This window comes from Schistocerca gregaria, chromosome 3 (assembly GCF_023897955.1).
Source record: "Schistocerca gregaria isolate iqSchGreg1 chromosome 3, iqSchGreg1.2, whole genome shotgun sequence".
NCBI classification, from domain to species: Eukaryota; Metazoa; Arthropoda; class Insecta; order Orthoptera; family Acrididae; genus Schistocerca; species Schistocerca gregaria.
The window spans coordinates 248,821,630-248,847,211 of NC_064922.1; the positions used below are offsets into that span (position 1 = coordinate 248,821,630).

The 25,582-nt window shown below is 43.2% G+C and overlaps 1 protein-coding gene across 10 annotated transcripts in view; it reads left to right on the forward strand.

The window, feature by feature from the left end:
- LOC126356052 (uncharacterized) overlaps nt 1-25,582 on the forward strand; it is a 268,209-nt gene that overhangs the window by 82,271 nt on the left and 160,356 nt on the right. For 8 of the 10 annotated variants that reach the window (XM_050006736.1, XM_050006746.1, XM_050006738.1 and 5 more), the window contains one exon: nt 3,106-3,270. The gene's annotated coding sequence lies outside the window, so the exon portion shown is untranslated. Of the gene's footprint in view, nt 1-3,105; nt 3,278-25,582 lie in introns of all 10 variants that reach the window. The other 2 variants (XM_050006740.1, XM_050006747.1) reach the window with 1 other exon arrangement.

The following is a 25,582-nucleotide window of genomic DNA, read 5'->3' on the forward strand; positions in this document are numbered from 1 at the left end:
GGGAGACACTATTCCCAACGAATCTTTACGTGTTCACTGTTCACTCAAAACTGAAAAGAGCGTCGCGACACGATCGACGGACATACTGGAGACACTGCCCAACACATCTGTGCAAAGCTTTACCGGATTTTCCCAGTGGTTTCCATTTCGCTACCAATCGGAACTTACTTTCTGGACAACCCTCGTAATTCCATTTAAAGTGATATCGATCTGTACTTTTACATTTTAATGCTTATCTGCAAAGAGTATTGGTTCTTGTTACATATTAAATAGAGAACAAGTATGGAGCACTGTATCCAAACGCTGAAGCTCATCCTATCATTCGTGTCATAGACGTAGATACACGTTGTACTTTAGTGCAATTGTACTAGTGCAAAGAAATGTTCAGTTAACTCGAAAGTGGTGGATCTCTCTATACGAATATTATTTTATGAGCAACGGAATAAGGCATTTCTTCTACGATGTCCCTAACAATTCGCAAAGCAGAAAGTGAGTGTTTGAAGATAAAGGTGCATCTGCATCAACTCGAAAATCTCATTGGGAATGAGGCTGTTTCCTTTGCTGTAAACGATTGTAACGTATGATGACTGGAAAAAAATAAAGTGATTGGGAAGACGTGTGCGGTACATTGTCATTCTCAAGTTCCATGGTCTATGAAAAAGCGGTCCCTCCAAGGCGTGTACTCAGTGGGTCATCCTGTCATTACAGTGCTTCAGTTCACATGTTTAAGATGAGTACTGAAGATTTAACTAATCGGTTTCAAAACTCTTGAACATCGAAATTACCCCAGCACATTACCCAGTACTATTTGTGTGTTTCCACAAATAATAACTCGAATCAAAGATGATGATTCTTTTTTTAAGTCTTCGAAGAACAACGCCTACGGACTTAGAAAGATAAGTGTGACCAGTGTTTAGAAGACACTGCAGGAATGAAGGGCCTGATCAAGAGATGTTCGACGTATACTGGAAATTATTTTCGAAAGGAGAAATGCACGGGCGCTGTGTCATAGTTTTCCTAGTGCCCTTCGCGTTTCTGTTCCAAGAACTATTGCTGTCTGCGAATACCCTTTAATCTCCGAAATACGATTACATTTGAAAAGGAGTAAGAATCAGGATACAGGAACTCCCTACATTTAATTACTAACGAGTGTGTTTGAATTCTCGCTTTTTTCTGAGATACCTTGACTATGGTAAATGACGAATCAGTGGATGGACATTGAAAACCAACTATGGAAGCATACAGTCATAAATTTCATCTGTTCGGTAGCCCCCAAATACGCATAGACAAGTCACACTTCGCGCTATGGTTTATTAAAAAATATGGAATTCGAGTATGTACTTGCTTGAATGAGTGCCGAAATAGCGAACTTAGAAGGAAGCCCAAAGAAAATGACACCAAATAGATATTTGAGAAAATAGGTAAACGAGGCACCTGCGTACTGCTAGAACTGTCTCAGGACTTCGATACATTTCAGAAACTGAATATGATTTAAACCGTGGAAAACAGGACTTGGTTCATAATCAGATTATTTGGATTGTCAAGATTTTCGCAGTCAAATACAAACTCTTCTCTCCGACTTCTTCAGTGATATTAAACTCCACACTGTGAACTGTAGAGACTAGATGTAGCCAGATTCAAAAAGACAATCAAAATGCTTAACTTGGACAATTGATGTTTTGCTACTACGGAGGCGATTAAACCAAGTATGACAGTTACAGAGTAAACACTCTCCATTTGTTTCAGTATCTTACAGAATCTAGCGATTCGGGGATTGTAGTTATTTGTGTACAAATTATCTATTTATTTACAGTATATGTACTAAAAGTTAAAATAGTATCATACATCAAATATGCTAACATAATAAGATGAAGATATGAAAATAAAACCTACTTCGAAGTAAAGTGAGCCGAGATATTTTTTTACGCTTCTAAGGCGAGATTTCCGAACAATCAGTAGTTAAATTAAGAGTATATTTACAGCGATAAAAGGTAAATTCGGTTAACGTCAAGTTTATTATTAAGTGTGTAAAAGTTCAACTGAAATTTTATTGAAGTGCGATGAAAAAGAAATCAAAAATGGATGAGACAGTTCGCTAATGAAATTAACATCCGTACTCAGAAATCGTCGGTGCCAATACTTCAAGTGAGACTTAGGGATTTGGACAGTCTGCAATTGCTAACGGAGTGAGGAGAGTCGTCAGTCCTGCAAAGTCACTCTACGACGACAGCTCTAGCACTAGCCAGATTCTTGTCCAAAACAAGCTCTTGTACTCTCCCTCCAGAGTGCATATATGACAACACACAAGATACAATGTGTCCTCACTTTCCTTCGTGTAACATTGGACAGATGTTACTGAGCATTGTGATGCTTTCGTCTTTACCTAAAATCACAGTCATTGCTGAAAAATGAAAGAAGACCGGAGATTGCCACGAGGATAGGACAAGTGGGCTAAGTAGTTGTTGCACTGGTGCGCCAGTACTTCTATTCACGCTATTTCGCAGTTCGCCCAGAAGTTAATATTGGCTGCGTAGTCGTAAATAGCAGCGTGCTTTGCTGCTTCAGGCTTAGCTGTGTGCGTGTTAACAGCAGTGTGCGTGTTAACATGTAATTTGGCAGCAGACCATTGAAGCATCATTTTTATGTACACTCTCGTTTAAGATTCATCAGCTGCTCTCGGGTAACATTATTTACTTGAATTTCTACTTATTAAAATAGTCCATTGTTACAACTGGTTTCCATTGTCTTTTAGTCACATTTTGCGATAGTAAATTTGTGCTAATAGTAATTGTATCTTTCATTGACCTAACTATTGGGTGCTTCATTACGTTAAGGTCAATATTTCTATTACTGAATTTCACTATCTAATGTGTAAATGGTGGTATATGTAAGCGTTGCACTAACATGGCGTAAGAGTCTCTCTCTCTCTCACACACACACACACACACACACACACACACACACACACACACACACACACTCCCCCCTCTCCCTCTCTCTCCTTCCCTCCCTGTCTCCTCCCTTGTAGTGTATTAGACGGTGCGAGGATTCATTTATTAAGGATGTTGCACAAGGAATTGTAACTGTTATCATTGATTTTTGCAGACCCTAACGGCAGTTCGCGAACGTTGTGCGGCGGTCTGGTTGCTTACTAACCATTCGCACAGAAGGTGTGTGTGCACGCCAAGTGATTTGTTGCTGAAGAATTTGTCTTCGGTGTTATTGTGCAGACGTTCCAGTTGGGCCGGACGAGGCGGCGGCGCTTGACACGTAAGTTGTAAGACCGCCAATTTTTATTTCGCCTGTAACAGAATAGCACAGTTTAACAGAATGTCATTTACGTTTTATTTAAATAAGTTTTCTTTTTGCTTCTTTACGTAAATTAAATAAATAAGGGGAGAGACGATAGGAAACAGACAAGGCTCCCTACTCTCTCCATATTGATAGATAATGTAGAAATCACGTAAAGAGATAAAAATTAGAAGTGAAAAAAACTTTCTGCCAGATATCGGTAAGGACATTTCATTAATGTTGATAATTATGTGTGATGACCCCGGCTAAACAGAAGCTAAGGGTCAGTATAAACAAAACAAAAATGATGTTAGGTAAACTGCACTGGCAAGTTAAAGAACACTAAGAACACTGTATTTAATACAGCTCTAAGGTAATTAAATGTATCTGCTGCATGTGTAGTACAGCAGCTGGTGACAACGGAAGTCTAATTAAGAAATGAAGTAAAATTCGGATTTAACGTCACGCCGATTTGGTCATTAGAGACTGAGCACGAGATGGGGTTGGGGGAAGATTGAGAGGAAATAGAATGTGTCCTTTTTCAAAGGACCCATTTGTTGCATTTAGGAAAATCTAAATTTGAATGGCTGGTCTGGGATTGAAACCGCGTCCGTCCTCCCGAAAGCGACTGCAGAGTCATAGCCGTAATATAGAAGTGTCAGTAACCTGGGTCAGGCCGAGGACCACGCTATGTTGATCGGCCAAGGCGTCATTCTCTACCATATGGCGTCATTTGGATGCGGTATTGACGCCAGGGGGTCAGCGCACCTTTCTCCCACCCGTTTTTAGCGTTCCAGATGTTGGAGCCCCTTACTTCTCATTCAGTAGCTCCTTAATTGGCCACACGAGGCTGAGTGCACTTCGTTTCAGTCCTGTAGAGACACGCTTGCCGCACAACTTTGGAGGCGTATCTTGTCATAATAGTCGGGAAAAAATTATGTACGTTTATTTAGTGTGTTATAAGCTCCTTCTGTAAACGGTGGACGAAGATTAAATTAAAAGCGAAGAAACATGATATCGAAATAAGATAAATACATCCTACAAGGACCGGCCGCTGTGGCTGAGAGGTTCTAGGCGCACCAGTCTGGAACCGCGCGACCGCTACGGTCGCAGGTTCGAATCCTGCCTCGGGCATGGATGTGTGTGATGTCCTTAGGTTAGGTTAAGTAGTTCTAAGTTCTAGGGGACTGATGACCTCAGATGTTAAGTCCCATAGTGCTCAGAGCCATTTGAGCCATCCTACACGGAAAGAATTACGCTGAGCGTGCACTAAAAGAAATAAACGAAAATGACATCTAAGATCACACAGAAAAGAAAAACTAAATATTTAGACTTCGACATCAGCATAAGGTTTTCATGAAAGCATCCATATTGCAAAGTGAAATCTGTGGAATGGACAGCAACTGTGACAATGGAGTGGTATAAAGAGACAGCAAGTGCATCTCGTAATGTTAAGAAGGCAGTAGGTTTTATTGTGAATGATGTTTGATTTTCTTTGATAACTATGGTTAGATACTATATTTTAAAAAGGTTCAAATCTCAACGACAGATTGTCTATTTCTGCCAAGTAAAATGTGTGGAAGCTGGTATCGCACTTGGATCGTAAGTGATACCGGCTAAGCACTCCATGTCTGACCTAGAACTGTTATCGCGTGCGTGAATTGGAGCCGAATTGGCGTCGTTGATTGTGAATTATCAGCAGACAGCTCTCCCGAACGCTGTTTAATTGCTGTCCCTGCGCCGTCGGGCCGTCGAGCGGTTCTAGGCGCTACAGTCTTGAACCGCGCGACCGCTACGATCGCAGGTTCGAATCTTGCATCGGGCATGGATGTGTGTGATGTCCGTAGGTTAGTTGGGTCTAAGTGGTTCTAAGTTCTAGGGGACTGATGACCTTACAAGTTACGTCCCATAGTGCTCAGAGCCATTTGCACCATTTTTGCTTTCGCTGCTGCGATGCTACAGATTATGGGACTACTACTGGGATGGTTAATTAGGCAGGATATTTAATCAATATCTTGCATAATTATGTGTTCCATTTAATGTAGGCTTAAATGTGATATCGTAATGTTTTGTGCAAATCCAGCAACACCTCTTTGACAATATTTTTAGTTGTTTAGATTTTCGTGTGATACTGAACAATAACAATTCGTACCAGTTTTCCGTTGATCATTCGGGCCTGTTGAGCGTTATGGTAGGCTGTCTGCGGAGTTTGAAAGCAGCAAAAGAAAACCTCTGACAGACAGAAGTTTCAGACTGTGTCTGTGAAGGGTGCTCTGTAAATGCGACTGGTAGCTATTACATTATACACAACTGACGTGGTATTTAATTTTAACATTTTACACTAAGTTCACACATCGTGTACTTTACAAAAAACATGTTACGAAAAGAGGCGCAGCAAAGATCACGGGACTCTGCCACTGGAAGCAACTGAGAATCCAGGAACAGCTAATGCCCTTCACCCACGTGTCCCGAAATAAAGTGGAATAACTTCGGTAAAGAAACAAGCACGAATATATAGTGCTAACGTATACGTCGATTTGAACGAAGCGTGTTGCAACACGCACGCAATGCTTGTTAGAAGCGCGACAACTTCTCCCCGGCAACGACTGTGTGCCTTCTGGGTTATCGTGCGTAAGTGCTGTTCTACACCTCGGGACACACAGAATTTCATTTCTCTTTAAGAAGGAACTAATTATTTTGTGTAAGTTTTATGTTGCTAGGTGTCCGTTCTACGTTACGTCGTTCTCCTACAAGAAAATCTATTTCGGAAGATGGCGTTTTTATTATTATTTCTTACAACCGCTCAAGCAAGTAACATAATATGTGCAGTTGCTGAAAATTAGAATCACTATACAGCTAAAACTGTCTCGAAGAACTTCCTCTTTAGGAAGCATAAAAAAACTAAATGCAATCAGTAAGTTGTATGTAACTCTATAATCGCCAGCATTACGCACCCTTAGCACTTTCTGTCTGGTGCTTTTTCTTGCAGGAAGTCTTTCACCTTGTGTAACCTGTGTTCATAGAACACGACAGTTTGGGCCTTGACCCATAGCGCTGACTCAGACATGACGTCACTTCTCTTGTTTGTCGCCTGCGTTTCAGACTGCCCTTCGATTCCAGAGAAAGGAGACAGTTACTTGATGTCAAGTACTATAAGTATGGAGAAAGCGCTTAGACTTTTAATCCTTTTTTGAAACGGCAGTTTTGGCTGCTTCCTTTTGTATGCAATTCATTTTCTATTCTCAAGTCTCAATTTTTCTGTTAAACGAGCTTAAATCTGGATTCCACCCAAATATTTTAAAATGAAGATTTTCGAGTTTAACAGAAAGGCTGGCTATCCACTCTTACATTAGTGGCAAAGTAGCGGCAACATGATCATCATATCGATGACTGTGAGGTGCGAGGAACTCGATGCTGTTACATGATTCAGTTACGTTCATTTCATGTTTGGTTCCCTTCCGGTGCTCCATATGTGATGTTGCACTGATTAACCCATAGCAACAGTTCAGATCTTACGAAATATGTTATGTTTCTCAATATACAATGTGGGCAGTATTTTCAAAATAACCATAGACCGGAAATTCATTGTGAAGCTGCTCTGGCCATAAGGTGACATCATCTGGCGACGTGTGCACATTAGTGTCAGCATTTAACCCAGCTTGCCCCAGCTAGTACCTGTTATACTAAAGAGAACAGTTGTTAGTTAATTTAGCTGAAGATAATGGTTACAAATGAACAGTCAAATTCCTATCCATGGCTGGTTACGTTAGACGGAAATTTTCTCCTGACGTTTACTGAGCAAAGTTTGACTTTAAAGCAACTACGCCAAAAGTACAATGTTGCCATTAATTTGTTAAGATACTGCCAGATGTACTGCAGGAACAGCAGTGCAGTAAGAAAGTCAACATGTGGTACTGTAAGGTGCCCACGTTATTAATTATGGAATCTAAAGAACGAATTTTCGATTATTGCCAGTGTACATGGAGCATGAAATTACTTTCATTACAAGTATAATAGATAGGTCAGTGTGAACTAAGACAGTCATGAAAAATAAGTAGCAATTCAATTTTAAACTTTGTTTTATGTCCCTCGAATCCGAATTTTACAGCAAATTCTCTAAATTACTTCCAACATTGCTGCAAAAGTTGACATCGTTGACGAAATGAGTGACAGATCCTATCGAAAGTTCCTGGACGAAACTGCACTAACACACACAATCAGACACGTTCGCTTACCCGATAAACTTAATTGAACGTCGCCTATTAGCTAAGCAGTACAACGATGCATTTCCGACCTATTTCGCTCGATTTGATGTTCCGTAACCAGGTCTGAGTTTTATCATTATATATATTAGTCACCACATTGTGTAAATGTCGCCTTCATATCATTGTAACTCCCACTTTATTCACGCAATTTCGGAAAACCATGCGCGTGTTGGAATAACTTAAGGCAGTATGGGCTCTTAGGCCTCGTTATTTATCTGTGTATAGTTACTAAATGAATGAGACATCGGAGCGTAATGAAAGATTGCATTGTTCGCACGAGTTAATGTTTCTTATTCTCTCCGTTGCGCCTAAATATTTGGCAGCAGTTTAGAAGCAGTCCGCTAGACGACAGTAATCGTCTTCGTGATAATTTGTCAAGTTAACAGTGTTCAGTGCACCGCAGTGTTCTCGGGACCACTTATATCTGTTTTGATATTGACATAGCCACTGGCTTTGTGTGATCGTTTCAGAAAAGCATGAAATATTTCACTCTGTCGCTGAGCATGCGGGCTTAAGAAGTTTTTGAGTCGCCAGAAAATATCATGTGAGATGTTTGTTCTTTGATTTTAGCGAGGCTCAAAATCCATATTATCACATTAGCACTGTATTAGCGAATGACTTATGACAAAAATATATTAAGTGGCAAAGTTTTTCTATGGTCAACGACTGTTAGCAAGAAGCTAAGAATGGTTGCTCCGTAGTACGAGCATTCTACAAAACCTTGTATCCTAGATCTTACAGGGAAAAACGTTGAAATGTATGTTGGACTACGAAAACTGAATATGTATACAGTAGCCGAATTAAGAAATAAGGAACAACGTCGGCTATATTTGATTCTCGCTCGTTCTTGCAAAGTTGATGCTAGTCTTCACACGGGGGTCTGTACATTGCCTGTTGTCACAGGAGGAGGAAATTGAATTATTCTTGCATGTGTACGTTTTTTCCGTCCTTTTTTTTTTTTTTTTTCAAAACCCCTGTCTCGGACTGCACGTTTGCTGCTTAGTGCATTGTGATCACGAAACACTATTGCCATGTCTCCGATCGCAGTCTTGCAACGTAGCCCAGGTAGGGCGCGAATAAGCATCACGCGTACATTTGATAACAGATGGTACAGTAAAACTTGCTGAAAACGGAATTGCTTGGGACTAAAATAGTTTTCCAAGTTGGACAACTTTCCAGATTACACAAAACTCACTGGGCTACGTAAAATTTGTCAAGTATCATGTGCAGAAGTACAGTAAAAAATTTTAATGTGCGTATACTGTATTTACATACCTTCAATCCTGCACAGTAGACGTTCATTTACTGCATATTGGCCAATAGAACCCTGGACTACTACACTAATTGATAAATAACACGGCATTTCTATATTTTTACTCGAACTTTAAATGTACACACATATTATCCCCACGTTTATTTGCTTTGCGTTTCACTTTTTTCGCCACATATCAAGGAGGTAACTTGGTTTAATTTCCTGTTCAAAATTGTTTTTTCTAGGCAACTTTTTGCATCATACAATAGTTCCAACAAGTTGGGAGAATTTGTGTGTGCTGCAAATTGCATAACATAGTTTATGCATGCAGTGACTTCTTCGGGCGTATTAATTTTTCTAGGAACATAATTTTGCTCCTCTTCTTCTTCCTTTGTTCTTCTTCATCATCCTCTGTGTTGCGGATTTCTATTAAATCTGTTGCTGAAGTGAAAGTGGAGTGAGTTGACAGAAAATCATCACTTCGAATGTAATCATCTGCAGTACATGAAATGTTTCGCGTTTTCATTAATTCAGCAGTTGCTGCTGCATTTTCTTGAACGTCGATGACCACAGAAGCATCTCGTTCTTGGCACCCAAACACCGCTTTGTTGAAGCACTTAGTGACAGTTTCGGGCTAATCCAATCTACTGCATCCAGGACAGAAACTAAGCGCCCAAAAGCAAACGCACTTTCGGCTTCTTCAAGAACAACTTGGCGATTTCCTTTTTTCATTTTGATATTGAAAGAGCCCATTCTTCCATAAGACCACTCCCTATCCACGCCTTTTTATTGCTTCGCCCTGTGACTGGAAGCTTACTGATGTCTATGTTTTTGAAATAACGCAGTTTTGCCGCCTTTCCAAGGCTTCCCCATTTCACCTAACATGTTTCCACACAGCAGTACAGTGAGTCTTTCCTTGGACATTTTTCCGCCGGTGCAATTTTCACCTGCAATTGCTAGCGACATTGAAGGCAGCATGCGATAAAACAGTTTCGGGTCATAATTCACAAATAAGTTGGACAGTATTGTCTTCCAGTCTGTTACTACACTTTCCTGCACATCCTCAACTTCCCCACACACTTAATTCCAAACGATGTTGTTCCTAGCTTTGAAACTGCGGATGCCTTTAACTCCGTAATTCCAAGCTCTTTAGAGGACTTTCAGAGCCTCACTCTGCAACATGGGTCCAGATAAAGGTAAGTTTTGTGCCCGCGCACCTAAGAAACCATTCCCACGCTATTTCTTTAATTTCTTCATTTCCGGTGTTGTTCGCCTTTCTTTTCATCTGCCCGATCCCTTTCATCAATTCGTCCCGAATATTATCTTTGTTTCTTAACCCTCCGGCAGGCGTGCCTACTGTTGTCACACGAGCAGGCGCGCGTTTGTAAAATTTGCAACATAGTCATTTGTCAGTAAAAACAAACTTTTCTTAAACAATTATATTTATTGAAGAAAGCAGTTCATAGTCGCTATCTTCAACATTTATAACTAAACCTTTTGCTAATTTAGTTCTTTAAATAACAATCTAGCCAGTTTTTCTGACATATGTTCACTTTCATAACACCTTTCACAGACAATTTGTTTGTGAATTAATTCCGGTAATGTTCAGAAAAATGAAAAAGTAGCCAATGGCCATCACCTTCTAATCCTTGAAATGGAGTATCAGGCGCACATTTTAGCTACAACGTCAACCCCACCTTTTGTCATGTTGTACTCAATTATGATTTCAGGTTTGTGTGTTTCTTCATCCACTGTCGCCACGTCATGCACAACAGACTAAAATATGGTAGCACAGTTTTTACAAGGAATCTCAGGTCTTATCCTACTGAAAACCAACCATTGCACTTCCAACTTCTTTTGTTCTGTTTGGGAAAAATTCTGGAACAATTTCCCGTCTGTTCGTTATTGTACCAATGCAAGTAATAGTCTTCTGTAGCAAATATTCAGAAAGGAGTTAGCTTGTATGCCAGTTGTCAGTTGTAAGGTTCCTGTTAGTTTTCTATAGGAGCCATATGTCTTTTTACTATGTCCCCAGGAGCATTAGATACCCAATATTGTCCTTCAGTTGCATGCCGCAATAAACCTCCAGATTACTGCAATAAAATGTTTTTCCATCACATTGAGCAAACATTTTTGTCCCATATTTAGCTGGTTTGTTGGGTATGCGCTGAATCCCTCTACAGTGATCGCCGTAGGTGTGAATTCACGACGGTAAGAACATAGACAGTTAACAGCAAAATGATCCGATACTGTACAATTTGCAACCTCTCCTGTCATAAGAAAAAACAGAAACCTATTGTAACTCATTGCAGTCCTAAGCAGTAGCATTCCTATTCCGTCTCCTGCCCAGAGATCCAGTACATGAGCATGATGACATTTTCTTCATCTCCAAAAAAATCCCGAAAACAACCATTATTTTGTCACTTTATTGCCTCTTGTGTGCGATAATTAATGTGTGTCTCGCTGTTTATTTATATAGATATATGTATAGTTTATGATTTCATCAATAAAGTCAAGGTCAAATGGCTCTAAGCACTATGGGACTTAACATCTTAGGTCATCAGTCCCCTAGACTTAGAACTACTTAAACCTAACTAACCTAAGGACATCACACACATCCATGCCCGAGGCAGGATTCGAACCTGCGACCGTAGCAGCAGCGCAGTTCTAGACTGAAGCGCCTAGAACCGCTCGGCCGCCGCGGCCGGCAAAGTCAAGGTCAATGACTTTCAAAAAAGTACCAACTTCATCAGTTATACCCATCACCTTTCTCTTCGGATCCGGCGGAATTTGCCCAATGTTTTTTCGTTTTTTTTTTTTTTTTGTTTTTGATGTTTTAGCACACTCGTTTTTACACCAACGTGAAACTTTGTTTTTTTCAATATAGAAACCTCGTACATCGGCTGTCTCATCGGGATCATCACCATCCTCACCTTCAAGTTCAGATTCACTGCCATGGCCCCATTCAATGTTTCATCGTTCAAATCTACTTTACTTTCCTCCAAGTCTGAAAAATCTGGATAGACTTTATCATCACCTTCTTCAGAAGAAATGAAATGAATTAGTACATTTAGATGTCGGCGTAACTAAAGTAACGTTTAATGTGCATATATAAAAACTAAAAAAACAGCGAGCAAGTATAGTTAACATTTTAGTTCCTCTGGACACTGACTGCTGGAGAGAGCTTGCAACTGTCACACCAGCAGGCGCATGTTGTACTTTTTTCAACATTCGACTCGTCGTTGTTTACAATTCTAAAAACAAACTGAGAAAGCTAACCAAATGAACTGAAGCCACTTTAACATTGTCGAGAAAGCAAAACGATGGAGTACATGGCAGCAATGGCGCAATAGCTCAAGGTTAAGGCGTCGATTAGACATAAAAACTGCTGCTGTCGTTTTTTACAAGTTAAAGTCTCATAAATTTGTGTCTTACCGCATTTAAAACGCAACATAATTTCGTGTACAGAGAGTTTATCTTTCTCACGCGCCTCGATTACATTAATCTCTTCGTTAAGTGTTAACGACACATACCGTTTGTTCGACATCATGTTACTGTACCTCCTAAAGTGCTACTAGTCACTGAATAAAACACATTTTTAGTAAAAATTATCAATATACCGTAATATTACATGCAACTGAGGAAGACAGGACTACAAAAGTTGAAGATGCTACTAGTCAACTGAAACATGACTGAAAATAATGACTTTGCTAGGAACAATACCCATGCAAACAAACTTGTTAATACCCACCTCTTCCACTGCGCACATTGCAGCAGATGTTGGTAGATGCGCAACAATGCTTCTGTATGCGCTGGCGGCCGATCGAGGAAAACGAGAAAGCCTACAATCAGAGCGCTGACAAACGAACCGTTTCCTTTGATGTACTGTACCGACACTGAGCGTAACTTCTTCGCTGTTGCATAGAGCGGCGCGGTTTTAGGTCCATACCAGCAGCGCCGCGGTGCGTTTGACCTCTTTTCTTGATTTTGAAAAAAAATCAGCATATAAAAGTGCACTGAATGCGTCGCACTGAAATACTTGTACGGTTTGGGCAGATTTCCGAATTATACACAACCTCTGAAGTGCGCTGCACATTGCATTCTCTCGTAAATTTAGGACAGATTATATGACTGACAGAAATGAGAGATGAAACGAACAGCTGTTATGGTACTTCAGGCGCTATTCACTGAAGAGATGAATATCAGGACCAATCAAGTAGCGCGAGACTTCTCAAACATACTTCATGCATTGACTTTGTAGTACTGGAATTAACTTTCAGGTGATGTACGAAGGGACAAGACTGCTGTGTCACAAGAGATAAATCGTTCCGAAAATTGGCATTTTTGAAGGAAAGTTTTGGTGGTATTATTCCTTCTTTTGTAATTCATTGAAGTGTCAGTTTCCAGGGGAAGTGGCATTGCTTTCTATTTTCATTCTAAATTTCCGGGAAGTTGCGTTGCTTTCTGCTTTCATTCCACACCACACGTCACGGTCACTCCACCACCTCGCCAGGCTTGCTTACCCCGTCCTCACACGGGACAAGGCAGCTAACGTCGACGTGGACGCGGACGGGACATCCAACCTCACGAGTGACAGCGCCTCCAGCACACGTGACGAGCTGGTTAATATGATTTGCGTTTTCCAGCGGCCGTTGTCAGCTATATTTCGCCCGGAACCACACAGTATCTTTACGAAAATGGAAGCGCGCAAAATGGCTGTGTTAACTATGTTAGCAATTGTCGAAAAAGAAAAGAAAAAATCGCAAAGAAGATTCTGGACTCCTCGATGGCTTGAGCAGAAAATTGCTGGTAGAGGAACACTGCATAGTGCCGTACAACGATCTGGGATACATAGAGCAGACGTTATTCTTTAACTGAACTGAATTTTCATCGCATTTTCGGCCTACATAATAGCTAATATGTTCACCTTTGACGCGGGTAACAGCGGCGACGCGTCGTGGCATGAAAGCAGTGAAGCCTGCGTATTTCGTTGAAGGTAGTTGGCACCTGATCGGTACACAAGTCACCCAAATCTCGGAAATTCCTGCGATGGTAGCAATGAGCTCTGACGCCACGTTCAATCACATCCCATACGTGTTCGATCGGGTTTATATCTGGCGAGTTTGATGGCCAGCACATCAATTGGGTTTCTCCAGTATGTTCCAAGAACCACTCCATCACGCTCCTGTCTTTATAACATGGCGCATTATCTTGATGAAAAACGCCCACTGCGTCGGAAAACATGATTGTCATGAAAGTATGCACGTTGTCTGCAACCAGTACCAAGGAGTACTTGGCCGTCATGGTGCTTTGCACGAACTCCACTGGACCCTTGGGTGTCCGCGTGAATGTTCCCCAGAGCATAATGGAGCCGCCGCTAGCGGCACAGCACAGGTGTCGAGGAGTTGTTTCCCTGGAAGACGACGTTTTCGCTCCCTCCCATCAGCATGATGAAGAAGGTATCGGGATTCATCAACCATTCAACACTCTACCATTGCACCAATGTCCAGCGCCGATGGTCACGTGCCCATTTGAGTCGTAGTCACAAGTGTTGTGTTAACATTGGCACAAGCAAGGGTCGTCGGCTGCGGAGGCCCATCGCTGGGAGTGTTCAGTGCACTGTGTGTTCAGATATCCTTGTACTCAGCCCAGAATTAAAGCCTGGTGTTAGTTCTATCACAGTTCGCTGCTCGTCCTGTTTTTCCAGTCAGCCCATCCAACGAATAAGCAACCTCGTGGCATCTGCGCGTGGTTTCATCTTGGTTTCGCCACGTGTTGAAGACAGCACAGCACTCCTCGAACAAGTTGTGTAGACTCGCTCGTGCCGAGCCTCCGGGCCATCACCATCTGTTCTCCGCCAGACTCGGATAGATCGCGCGCTGTCCCCATTCTACAAACGGACAGCGCACTCACTCATACTACAGGCACCGTGCGTGTTTCTGACTAGCAGTCATTCCATGCCATGTGACGCTTCTGTTACCTTGACGAGCTTATATCGATGGTAGGTCGGTGGTCATAATGTTCTGGCTGATCCCTGTAGTTAAGGTATAGTGACTCTTTGCGCATGCACAATACCCATATTCTTAATGTTGCATTGACTACCATCACTCTGGAATAAAGAACTTCTTCACGTAGAATTCGAGATCGAGATCCGAGAGAGATATTTACCGGCAAGATACAAACATGAGCCAGTTCATAAACCGAGAGATATACACCTATGTATGTGTGTACATGTTGCACAGAAAGTTTCATAGTAGCAAAAACTTCCAGTATGTAACTTGTGTTTACTCTCGAACACAGACTGGTAGTTACGTTAAGATTTTTGGCAACAGGGGAAGGACAAGAATTGCAGAAAATGCATTATTTATAGTAAATAACATCGATTTTTGAGATAATATTTCTCTTAAACGAATGAGGAAAGATGCAGAATATTTTTAGAGACAAAAGGGAAAAAAATTGTTTGAAAGAAGGAGGAGGCGAACCTGCCACCTTCTCTTTCCAACTTTGAGCTCACTACACTATCAACTGTGCTACAGCTTCGACATAGCGATCGAGCAATCTTGTATGGTATACATCGTATTCTTAATTCTACACTCTGCTGTGTAATGGAACGTGGAATTCCATGCTCCGACGTCTCGAGAGGAGTGACCATTCAGCGGTAATTATTTTGTTATTCAAGGTTGTCCTGACGAATCTAATCAATAACTACGAGATTCACGTCAAAGCCTATCCTTGAATCCCACACTTATACACATAAATGGATATCATCTTGTTCAAGATGTGTAAAATCGGCGTTACAGGGGCTCACTTTAATCCAATGTGTAACCAGTGATCAGCGGGAGCGAGGATAGCGCTGATAAATACGAAAACTTCGTTAAGTCCAGGTAGTATCTCTCTCGTAAATAGTCGCGTTGGTACTTTTGGCGGATCAGAGTATACCTTTTTCGTCGTGTGGGTAGCCGCGAATATGAGGGCCAGGTGTCCGAATTTGGGTCGATTCAAACTGTATGTCTCCTCACGAAACGCTTACATGCCGTTAAACACTGATGCGTTCACAATGAACGTTAAGGCCGCCTTCACGTCAAGTCTCACTATTTAGTCACGCAGTGCTGAACATTAGATGTTGGTTCTAATACCTTTCGTCGGACAAAGAGTACAGATTTCGTCTCAGCATTAAGAAAATGGCAATGATGGTAGATGCATTTTTTATGAGACAGAAGCACCGTTCACAATGAATACTCTTGCTCGAGGTCCTGTGGGCAGTACTAGAAGACTGCCGAGACGAAATCTGTACTCTTTGTCCGACGAAAGATATTAGAACCAACATCGAACGTTCAGCACTGCGTGACTAAATAGTGAGACTTGACATGAAGGCGGCCTTACGTTCATTGTGAACGCATCAGTGTTTAACGGCATGTAAGCGTTTCGTGAGGAGACATACAGTTTGAATCGACCCGAATTCGGACACCTGGCCCTCATATTCGCGGCTACCCACACGACGAAAAAGGTATACTCTGATCCGCCAAAAGTACCAACGCGACTATTTACGAGAGAGATTGTACCTGGACTTAACGAAGTTTTCGTATTTATCAGCGCTATCCTCGCTCCCGCTGATCACTGGTTACACATTGGATTAAAGTGAGCCCCTGTAACGCCGATTTTACACATCTTGAACAAGATGATATCCATTTATGTGTATAAGTGTGGGATTCAAGGATAGGCTTTGACGTGAATCTCGTAGTTATTGATTAGATTCGTCAGGACAACCTTGAATAACAAAATAATTACCGCTGAATGGTCACTCCTCTGGCTGCCGAAGCAATTTGAATACTGGTAACAAGAGTTTGCTGGGATACTTAGTACATGTATGTGTTAACGAACATCTACATCCTTTCACAGCAGAAGCAGTCTGTTTTTCATTTTTACGTCATTCGATTTGTGCCGTGTGGAAATGTGCTAACTTCGAAAGTACTTGTGACCTCAGTATAAGTGTGAAGAGATCTTTCTTCGGTAATCGGGGCAATTATTTAGATTTTAATTTACGCTGTTTGTGGTACATAGTAGTCTGAATTTACTTATTGAAAAACTGTTGGATTGTGTCTTCGTGCCCGTTTTCTGCAGGAAACATATCGTTATTAGTTTTTATCAAAAAGTATTCCATAATTCAGTCTTAAGTCACTTCCTAAAAAATCACTGTAGTTCTACCGCGGCCAGTGTCTCTTGCGTTATCTAACGTGTTTTTCGTAAATTGTGTGTTATATGGCGTATATTATTTACGCGTCCAGTAAAGGTTTATAGTAATGGACTTGAATCCAGAATGAATTGCACCCACAGACGGACTGATATGTTGCAATGGCTAAGACACTGGACTCTTTCAGAAGGGTCGAGGTTCAATCCTTCCGTCCATACAGATTAGGGTTTACCGTGATTTCTCTAATTCGCATAAGACAAATCCTGGGATAGTTCCCTACCATCGCCTTTCGTCTTCTAACCAAACCTAGTGCACCATCTTAAATAACCTCATTGTCACCTGGAAGTTTAAGCCTTACCATTCATTCATTTTGCAATCCCTCTTACCAATCTATTACAAGGCACTTCTCATCTGAGCAGTCTGCGAAATAAAGGAGCGTATTTCCACTTAAGCTTAACCTGTCCTCGTGGATTCGTTTTCTGTAATTGATCAGCTTAAAGTAATTGATTGCCTGATGTAAAACTAGAAACATTTTTGTTTTAAGACATTTTCAGTACTTCACTGTAGTCGATGTGAAATACCTCTAGATATCATCTTCATTTCACGAGAATACTTATCTCCTGGTATGTGTATCGCACTATTTGGTATGAACTAAGAAATATTTCTTCTTATCACCGTTCAAAAGATTTCCGACTGATTAAACTATGAGCCATATCGGTATGTGAACACTAACGGATGTCTTTCGCGCTCTACGCTTTTACCAGCTGAGCATCAACGTGCAGTTCGCAGCCCGTCTTACAGGACTTCTAGTTTACTAGATACATCTAAGAGATTCCGAAGAGCAGGAGAAACATTATAACAAACAGAAGTTTTGCTGGGTCATTGATCCATTCTCGAATATCGCCATGTCTTTAGGCTCTACTTTTTCCCCGTCCGCCGAAATCATACGAAGAGACAGGACAATAATTTCGTATTTATCGCTTGATCGTGATACCTTTAATTCACTTTTTTCAACTAATCTTATTTTGGCACAGCACTCTCCGTGCATCATTTTTGCGGGGCCTGTTGCACATCAACACAAGTGTTAATGTTTCTAAGGAAAAATCTGTCTTATTGCATTTTTATTGTAGATACATGACACTTGGGGATTAGTTCAGATATCGACATTCTAAACAGTGGAAGTTCACAGTATAATTATGACCTAGCATTTCTTTCTTTAGTGCGGTAATTTCATTTACTGTGTACGGCAAGTTCCACCTTTTTCACACGCAAGTGACTAATGTGTAAGCGGTATATGAATGAAAAAACTACTGCTTTCGTTTGAAGTTTCTCGAAATAAAAAAATCCGTGTGTACTATTTTTATTTCCATAAAACACGATGCTATGTGCTCTGTTTTTGCAGAGTCTGTAGAGCTCAGACGCACTAGTCTTTGTCGTCTTTTCCCATTTCATAACTTTCCCGTTAATATCCATAGCACAGCAGATGCGTCTCAGCTGTTAACCGCTCTATTTCAGCTGCCTAATGGAACAGTACCGCCGCCATTGAACAAATGTTTGCGAAGTCTGGAATGTAGCTTGTGTGTGTGTGTGTGTGTGTGTGTGTGTGTGTGTGTGTGTGTGTGTGTGTGTGTGTGTTGCTTTGCGTCAGTGGGTAACATTTTACGTTACTATATGCTCGTCTCTTCCACCTTACTGTATTTGCTACTGCTAGTTCACGTATGAGCTGGAAGAGAACTTCAATACTCTTCACATGTCCTGTTTATGACTGGCATTTAGTCATACTTTGAAGTTATTACATATTTTTATTTATCGCATGGCGAACTTAGATCTAAAAGTTCCACACTAAAAATACAAAAGGGAAAAATGTGAATGTCATACAATTTACAGAGGAAAATTACAGCTCAGAATTTAAACAAAAATACTTTTACAAATTACTAACTCTAGAAAAAAATGTCTTAAAGTGTTCCATACTCTCATATCTATATCTTTCACGAAATCTTTGGGGAAATGTGCTTCATCCACAGCCTGCTCTGGCGCTCCGTAATCACATTCAGGGCTGTCAACAATGCCCCCTCTGTGTAGATAGCGTTATTGTTGCTATGGATCATTTTTAGGCGGCACCAGATTTTCCTGGGTGGATCCGACCCTGACGCTGGTACTACAGTCTTTGTAGTCATTATGATTGAAATCTTCGTTAGACTTTAATCTCTTTCCGTGCATCTTCCTGGAGAAAAGTTGACGTTGCACCAGGACTTCATTACACCATACACATCTGCGGGACTTCAGGGGTGAGCGTGGGCCTTTATCCAGTACGGTGTGGACTGAAAGTTCCCTTGGGAGTATGGAAGAATTAAACTTGTTCTATTCTCTAATTGCGGCCTGTTTATGCCCCAGGGTTGGGCGACCGATGTCGGCAGGGACTTGGGACACAGGTATCGGTATGGGTTTCAGCTTTCCTGTTATAATGCGCATCGACTGATTTAGTTGGTCGTCTGCGGGAGGCGTTCAGTAAGTAATGCAACACATTTATTTCGCGGCCAGTTTTTGTTGGAAAAAAAATGTTTAAATGGCTCCGAGCACTATGGGACTTAACTTCCTAGGTCATCAGTCCCATAGTACTTAGAACTAATTAAACTTAACTAACCCAAGGACATTACACACATCCATGCCTGAAGCAGGATTGTTGAAAAAGGTGAAATTTATCGTGGGACATCATGGAATATTCCTGTTTCATGAGCTCTCAGTAGACGGCACGCCACTATACGTAGCCTTTAAAACGGCGTCTGTAACAAGTGTGTTCCAAGCAGAGATCTTTCGTTGAGTTTCTTTTGGCGATAGAGCATCGCAGGCTTGCTTAGACGCCTGGAGAATGTCTTTGGAGACATGAGACGGCAAGTCGTTGGGTGAGGCGTCTGTCAACATTGCAACAAGGTGGTGCAAACCTGTCCATTCTCCCGCTGCTAGCCGGCCGCAAGCAGCTGTGACACCTGCAATGTTGGAATGTGCGGACACACCCATTCGGGGTGATCAGCGGACCACAAACACCTCGCTCCCACAGGGGGCTCACCACTCTTTGGCGGGTTCTTGCTCTGCTACACAGGGTCCCACCCTTTGAAGCATCTTTTCCCTTCCGTGCTGAATGTCTGTCCTCTTGCTGTTCTTTTACCCCTCCCTTGAGGAACATGTCTGTGGTGTTATTGGGAATATTCCGATTGTCCATCATTGACATAAGAACAGTCTCACCACAGTTTTTCGTTCCCTTTTCCTTTCTTTGTTTCCCTTCTCCTATCCTTCCTCTGCTTCGCCGTTTGAGGTTCCTCTTTTTCTTCTTCCTCCCTGTGTGCTCCTGATGGCCCAGCCGACGGGTCTGATGTGCAACGGGTGACTAGGTCGCTCGTAATTCCCAGCCCCGGGTCAACAGGTAGGATTTGCACATACTCTCTGATACAGGCCAGCCAAGGAAGGGGTGGTTTCCTAAGCTGCTACCTTCTCAAATTGCCGATTGGCCCCTCTGTCGGGGGGGGGGGGGGGGAGGGGGAGGGAGGAGGAGGAGGGTTTGAAAGGACCAGACTACAAAGGCCATCGGTCCTCTGTCAGGTGTTTAGGAGGTGGGTGTCCCTGAGGTGTGAACAATCACCTGAGGTGTGAACAATCACCTGAGGCAGATGCACCCCATTGTGAAGGGGTCCCCCAGTTGTATGGAGCGTGCCGTCAGAGACATTGGCAATCGTGGGGGATCTTCTCGCAGTGAGACAATCACTTTCAATGGCCTCATTCTGTTTACGCTTGGTAGATGTTGATTGTGAAAGACCCTTTCAGCTGCACCACTGTTCCCCATGATTTCACATATTGAAGAGAGTCAGTTCTTCGCAACAGTATATCCGTTTATTATTCAGAAAGGTGTTGATGCAATTGCCGGGTGATGAAAGGAGGTCGATTCCTCCTCAGTGCCCAATTGATCTCTTTTTCTCACCTTTGATAGAGTGATGCTTCTGTTCAAGATCAGAGCAGGCTATGAAATTAGCACAGTCCGACAGTACATTCCGATCCCAATGCGCTGCTACCAGTGTCATAATTTCAACCACACTAGAACGTCTTGTCGACACCCAGCCACATGTGTAACCGGTGGCAGGGATGCGCATGAGGACACAAGGGTGATTGTGCGCCTCCTTCTCCTCGCTGTATCAACTGCAATGGTGGCCACATCGCCTCCTCTAGAGATTGTCTCGTGTATCTTGATGAGCGAGCTGCCCAGGAGATATGGGTAAAGGAAAAAGTGCCTTACCCGATCACAAACCTGCGTTCTACTGTCGCACTTATAGTACAATCCTCGTCACCAGGGCATTCTTCCTTCAGTCTATTGGGTAGCTACCTCAACCATTTCTGCGACATGGTGACTTTAATGCTCATCGTCTCCTTAGGGTTCTCCCAAAATCTGTAGCGAGGTGCCCTCTCGTCTGACCTCCTTAGTCAACTTTACCTCTTCTATGCCTTAAACAGAAGCACCCACATTCCTTTCAAACTCCTCACACACGTATTCCCATTTGACCTATCCTTCTACACTGCCCATCATCTCGAGTCGTCAGTTCTTTCTGACACCTACTCGAGCAACCATTTTCATGAGCTATCCAATTGCTGACTCCTATCCCACCTGCATGCATACCCAAATGGCAGCTTACTAAGGCTGTCTGGCCGCTTTACTCCTCCATCGCGATCTTCGAAGAACAAGATTTTCCCAATTGTGACAACCAGGTGAAATACATTATAAACTTTGTCCTTACCGCTGAGGAACGTTCCATTCCTCGCGCTTCCTCTGTACCACGCTGTGTCCCGGTGGACACAGGCATGCCATGACGCAATTCGCTCATGGAGACGTGCTCTCCGCGTTTTTAACTGTCATCCTACGATGGCAAACTGCATTCATTACAAACAGATGCGTGCACAGTCTCGTCGCTTTCTTCAGGATAGAAAAAAATCTAGCTGGATTACATTCACTATTTCTTTTAACAGTTTCACCCCTTTCTCTGTCATGTGGGCCAATCCCCGACGGCTCTCAGGGACCAAAATCCATTCCCCTATTTCCGGCCTGATAGTAGCAAATGATGTTATTGTGGAGCCTTTTGCTATCTCCAACACCGTTTGCCGCCATTTTGCGGAAATTTCGTGCTCTTCCCACTGTCACCCTGCCTTGCTCCATCGGAAATGAGCAGAGGCGGCCCGAACTACACCGTTCTCTTCTCCGAATCGTGAGCGTTAGCTACAGTGTCGCCTTTACTATGAGGGAGCTTGATCATGCTCTCAGTTCTTCCTGATCCTCCGCCCCAGGGCCAGATGCTGTCCACATTCAGATGTTGCAGCACCTTTCTCGTGCGGGCAAGCACTTCCTGCATAATACGTACAACCACATCTGGGCAGAGGGCACATTTCCCAGACGCTGGCGTGAAGCCACCGTCATACCCATACATAAACCCGGGTAAGGACCATCAGCTTCATTCTAGCTACCGCCCCATTTCTCTCACCAGCTGTGTTTGCAACATGATGGAGCGAATGATTCATGCTCGTATGGTGGCTTGAGTCTGGAAATTTACTAAATACTGCACTGTGTGGATTTCGAGCGCGCCATTCTACCGCTGAAACTCGTCACCTTGTCCACCCATGTCATGAATGGTTTTCTGCGGAAATCCCAGATTGTGACCCGTGTTTTCCGATTTGAAGAAGGCCTACGACGCCTGCTGGAGAACTGGTGTGCTCTGTACTTACTACACGTGACCGCCTGCCCCCGTTTCTTTTAGGAATTTTTTAAAAGACCGAGTTTTCAAATTGCGTGAGAGTTCTGCCTTGTTGGACATTGAAAGGTGTCTACACTAAGTCACAGCGCCAGAGATTGCGCCGAAGATTATTATAGATTGCGTCGAAGATTATTATTCCGCCGCCTCCACTGGACGCAGTAGTAGTTCAGAGGATATTGACACCACTCGTTGTTCTGTTGGGCGAGAGAGTAAACGATCTGAGTGTTGACTGACTGAAATGTTCTGTTCGGTTGGTGTAATGCATAGATGGAAGAAGATGCAATTGTCAGAATATATTTGAGAAAGGAGATGGGCTTTTGATTTATGATGCTGGTGTAATGGACCATTTTCGTCAATATACACTCCTGGAAATTGAAATAAGAACACCGTGAATTCATTGTCCCAGGAAGGGGAAACTTTATTGACACATTCCTGGGGTCAGATACATTACATGATCACACTGACAGAACCACAGGCACATAGACACAGGCAACAGAGCATGCACAATGTCGGCACTAGTACAGTGTATATCCACCTTTCGCAGCAATGCAGGCTGCTATTCTCCCATGGAGACGATCGTAGAGATGCTGGATGTAGTCCTGTGGAACGGCTTGCCATGCCATTTCCACCTGGCGCCTCAGTTGGACCAGCGTTCGTGCTGGACGTGCGGACCGCGTGAGACGACGCTTCATCCAGTCCCAAACATGCTCAATGGGGGACAGATCCGGAGATCTTGCTGGCCAGGGTAGTTGACTTACACCTTCTAGAGCACGTTGGGTAGCACGGGATACATGTGGACGTGCATTGTCCTGTTGGAACAGCAAGTTCCCTTGCCGGTCTAGGAATGGTAGAACGATGGGTTCGATGACGGTTTGGATGTACCGTGCACTATCCAGTGTACCCTCGACGATCACCAGAGATGTACGGCCAGTGTAGGAGATCGCTCCCCACATCATGATGCCGGGTGTTGGCCCTGTGTGCCTCGGTCGTATGCAGTCCTGATTGTGGCGCTCACCTGCACGGCGCCAAACACGCATACGACCATCATTGGCACCAAGGCAGAAGCGACTCTCATCGCTGAAGACGACACGTCTCCATTCGTCCCTCCATTCACGCCTGTCTCGACACCACTGGAGGCGGGCTGCACGATGTTGGGGCGTGAGCGGAAGACGGCCTAACGGTGTGAGGGGCCGTAGCCCAGCTTCATGGAGACGGTTGCGAATGGTCCTCGCCGATACCCCAGGAGCAACTATGTCCCTAATTTGCTGGGAAGTGGCGGTGCGGTCCCCTACGGCACTGCGTAGGATCCTACGGTCTTGGCGTTCATCCGTGCGTCGGTGCGGTCCGGTCCCAGGTCGACGGGCACGTGCACCTTCCGCCGACCACTGGCGACAACATCGATGTACTGTGGAGACCTCACGCCCCACGTGTTGAGCAATTCGGCGGTACGTCCACCCGGCCTCCCGCATGCCCACTATACGCCCTCGCTCAAAGTCCGTCAACTGCACATACGGTTCACGTCCACGCTGTCGCGGCACGCTACCAGTGTTAAAGACTGCGATGGAGCTCCGTATGCCACGGCAAACTGGCTGACACTGACGGCGCGGTGCACAAATGCTGCGCAGCTAGCGCCATTCGACGGCCAACACCGCGGTTCCTGGTGTGTCCGCTGTGCCGTGCGTGTGATCATTGCTTGTACAGCCCTCTCGCAGTGTCCGGAGCAAGTATGGTGGGTCTGACACACCGGTGTCAATGTGTTCTTTTTTCCATTTCCAGGAGTGTATAATAAGGTGAAAAGGTATTACAGTTTTCTTTAATAACAACCCTTTTCGCTCACAGATAATCCTTGGCGCAATCCCTGGTGCTATCTCTGGCGCTGTGAGTCAGTGTAGCCACCTTTCAACATCTTTATCCAAGACATATCACTTCCGCTAACATACATTCAGCTGTTGATTATAAAAAAAAATTTTAACGCAAGTCGCACATCTGCTCCATTAAGAACAAATTATAAGGAAAGCCAGCAGATACAACATTGTTACTGTATTGCGCGCAAGAGTAGCACAGTATCAAAAGGGGGAGAGGATTTAATAAAATTCTACTGCTTTGATTCGAGAGTTGTAGCTCCTAATGAGATAACTACTTCGCAAGTCTGACAAAAAATTACCTAGTAAAAGTGAATTTACAACTGAAACACCATGAATTTACTTTTTGGGCTCTGAATCGTCTGGTACATTTTATGCGTGCAGTGTAAAACAGTCTGATTCGCCGCGTTGTATATGAACTGGAAACAAATGATGAATGATCCTAGCACTGTTACATTGCCTATGTTGTGTCGACCAAATAAATTTTGTTTAAACACGACATCTAGTTACCCCCGAGTTTCGGAATAACGCGCTGGAGCGATCGCATCCCACGCCGGAAAAATTGAATCGCGCCCCGGAACGATGAAACGCATCTTACGTAAGCTTTTGCGTCAACTGCCCCGCACAGAACCACTTGTCGACATCCGAGTCACGTAATCGGCAGCTGTAATGACAAACATACAGAATCGTGCAAGCACTGAATTACTAACTGCAAACATGATCCTCAGTCAGATTAGGGTGAAAACTCCCGCCCCTCTGGCTTGCCCATTTTAGGAGCAATTTGCCTTGGCCCATATCATCTCAGACGAAACTAAGTATAGTTATGTGACAGATGCACTTAACGAGGAAATGGCTAAGGAAGTACACGAAGCCCTAGCTTCGCCGCCAAGCACTGAAAAACACACACCTCTATCAAGCATGCGCTCGTAATG